The following is a 3832-nucleotide window of genomic DNA, read 5'->3' as shown; positions in this document are numbered from 1 at the left end:
TCGTATTTTCCTCAAAAAATTCTTTTATTCTGATTAAAACTCTAAAAGTCAACAAAAGTCAATTTATCAATGCTAATTAGATTAGGAATGAAAAGAACCTTCTAGAAGAATCTAGAAGACTAAAACCATTCCTATTTGCATTAGGAATGATAAATCTATATTAGGCCCTCCTCTAGATCATTGGGCCGCATATAAGGCTCAAACCGGGCCCAGTTTGGTAAATTGGTCATAACTTCCTCAATATTCATCGAAATTGGGCTTATAACATATCGTCGGAAAGGTCTTTTCAAGCCCTATCCAACTACACTATTATTGGACCCGTATCATGTACCAACCAAACTGGATTGGATGTTTTCTTAAAATAGGTTTTTTCAAAAACAGAGAGAAGAGAAAAGAAATTAAAACTATCCGCAACACTAAACTTTCCACACTTTCACTTCATTCGATTATGATTCGACGTGAAAGGTACTCATCACCGGGTTTGGTTTTAGGGAGACACAAATAGGTGTCTACAACCGCCGATTGGCATCTCTTAGTATATGAAATACAGTCGGGAGCCAAAAAAAGTTGAGCAAAAGTTTGATTTGAGTTTAAGCTTTCCGAGAGACCGAGAAGGGAGCGCGAGTATGGTCACCATCATTTGTCGGTGATGAAAAATAGTTTTGAGGGTGTATCCATGGATATGATAAAAATGTAGTAGCGGAAGCAGGGGAAAAAATGGATCAATAGCTCATGCTACCATGATAAAGTTATGAGAAAGAGAATGTTGGAAAGCTTGAATTATACTGATAAGTATAAGAGTACATATAGTGCATGAGTAAGCAATAAAATATACAGAGTAATTAGGTACATTTTGGTATAAAAAGAAAAAAAAAAGTAATGGATGAGTTCCCTCTAGGATTTGGAGGGTTTTACTTGTTCCCTCAAGGGTTTCTTCCTTGCATTGAGAGGGTGTTTCTAGCTTCCATTGTTATAATATTTTTTTGTGTGTTTTTGTAGGTTTTCCTTCACTCTTCTCCCTTTATTTCTTTATCTTTCATCTAATTTCTACTAGTGTCAATTGTGAATATTTGTCGTGGATTCCACCAGTGATAAGCCGTAAAAAAATTTTAGTTGCTTTTAATAAATGGATTCCATCTTTAAGATGGTGGTTACTATGTTAGCTAGGCTTAATTTAATTTTTTTATTTGTTCATTTGTCGTGGATTGAAGATTTAGGGTTTCATTTTGGAAGTATCTAGAAGATACCATATAAGTATTTTCACTGAAAAAACTATTTATCAGTGAATCTCAAGCCGAATTAGTTCTAACTCATAAATTGTATTGCTTTAGATGAATTTTTTTTTCTATTGTATTTTTATTACGGAGAATGTTAATCGAATATGCGATCTAACTAATTAGTTCTAAGTTGAATTGTACTTAAGTTGAAATTTTAGATTTTCTAAGAATTGTTTGTAACTATCATTTTATTACATTTTATTACGGTGTTATGAAATTTTTTTCTTCTTATAATTTTTTTTAACAAGACTTTTTTTTTATTTATTTATTAAATTCAACTTAGAACTGCTAGTACCATTGGAGGTTCTATATGCTATTACCATTATGATTTCCCTCCATAGAATAATTTTTCACAAAATTATTTTCCAATTATTTTTTTATTCCAATGCAAATAAGAGAATAATTTACAATTTCGTATTATTCTAGAAAATTTGCTCAGGTCAATAAAATTACACATTCATCAAAGTGTATCACTTAATTTTTTTCTCTTAGCCGTTCAAAAAAAAAATCCCTTAGTTCTAGATCTATGTCGACGTGGCAGCTTCTTAGGGGCCAAACTTTTTTTTTCATAAAAGGTAATGAGGGATTCCAAAGGGAGGTTAGTTAGGTATATGCTCATACATAACAAGTGGTCCCCCTTTTTTTTGTTTTTTTTTACCCTACTGGGACCCGTTATAGTACTACTGATATTATTAATAATATGACTTTCACTGTATATTTTACCACTGATGATATTAATAGTACTATTAAAGAGAACACTATATAACAACGTTTTATAATTAAGAGTAATAATCACTTGTTTTTTAATTAAAGACTTTTAACGGTACTAATTATCACAACTCTACTACATATATATCTAAACGAATTAGCTTTTAGTTTAATAGCCCACCATGCTTCGTAATAATAATTATTTAACTAGAGAGTTTTGACCAATACATGAACTTAGTCGACAATGGAACCTCCGGCGTTCTGAGCTTCCGGATTTACCAAGGTAGCTAACCCCAACCTTGTCTTCCTTAGATCAGGCTCAACACAAATCTAATTCGTTTCCTACCTTAGACCGTAATCTCTAATTAAACAATCCTTAGTGTGTTTATGATGGAACTTTAAACAGAAAGATAACTCATTTGATATATAAGGTTCAAGGGGATAACGTTCCCTTCTTGAACGAAACTTTTATTTAATTTGAAAAGATTACAACACTCATATATTACAACTTACACACAAACTGAAAGCTTAAACAGACATAAGCTGAACTAGAGTTTCCTCTACTTTAAGAGAGATGGAGAACCAATCTTTCTCTTAATGTGAGTATTTTTCTTTAGAGGACTCTCTAAATCTTTCAGAGTAATTCTCTAGCTAACTCTTCCAACTCTGCCTTCACTTCTTGGCCTAAGTCCTTATATATAGGGAAGCAAAGTTACATAGGATCCTTATCCTGACTCATCAAGCAATTCTACACCATTGCTTTTTACAAAGATACAGAAACAATTAATAAAACGTGGCTACAGTGAATATTCCTTGCATTATTGCTGGTGTGGGTTTAAGCATTCATAATTTCATCCATCATCATTTCTTGTAGGCTCCTCTCACTATCTTTGTTGTCTACACACATAGGATTCTCTTTTTCTATGCCAAATTTTACAACACATTTGGCTGCATATTCTTCATCCCAACTCATGAATGCTTCAAACAGATACTCATGGCCTTCAAATGACAGGAACTCCCCACTGTCAATATCTTCTAAATATTTGTAGATTGACTCGTTGTTGTTTACGCCATCTATTAAATATTCTTTCATCTTGTTAGGAGCCACAATTGTTGTGTTACCAACATGAAACATGACAGGAGGAATTTCTTTCCTTTTTATAAAATCGTTAAGATATTGTGAAATGTAGAAAAATTTCAGTGCTCTTGCCTGAGTTGGATTTCTAACAATCTTCTGACGAATTAGTATGGGATCTTTGCAACACCTCACTTCCCCAAACATTATCAAGTAATGCGGTGGACTAAATTTTCCTTCTTCAACTTCGATATAAGCACATTGTACCTTTACTCCTAGCTGAAATTCGTCTTTTTTGTCATCACAATATTTTCGAACCTTGTTGAATGCGTACTGCTGGAACTTTGTAAGTCTGGGAAAGAAAGTGTCATTAGGAGTAGGGAATTCATAGAAATCATGTACCATTCCATAATCCCAAGCCTTGTAATGTATACTAATGAATGGAGCATTTTGATTAAGAGGAAATGGGTAGATTCGCAATGATGCAACTTTAGAGTTTTTGGGAAACTCTATTCTTTCTCCCCATAGATCTCGAAGATCAAAGAATATACTAGACCTTGTAACCACCAACTCGTACCATGTTCTAAAATCATTATCTCTTATTTTGTTTAATATTATATTTCGTACATCAGGAATGAGCTGAAACAACATAATTGTTACTTCGAACATCAATAACCTTTGGACTGCCCTATAGCAACCCTTAATTAAACCATCTCGAGAACGTTGTTTCCCTGATATGATCAAGCCTTGCAATAAGGCCCAACTAGAGGAT

This window comes from Chenopodium album, chromosome 3 (genome assembly GCF_948465745.1).
Source record: "Chenopodium album chromosome 3, dcCheAlbu1.1, whole genome shotgun sequence".
NCBI lineage: Eukaryota > Viridiplantae > Streptophyta > Magnoliopsida > Caryophyllales > Amaranthaceae > Chenopodium > Chenopodium album.
This window is presented reverse-complemented; position numbering follows the sequence as displayed.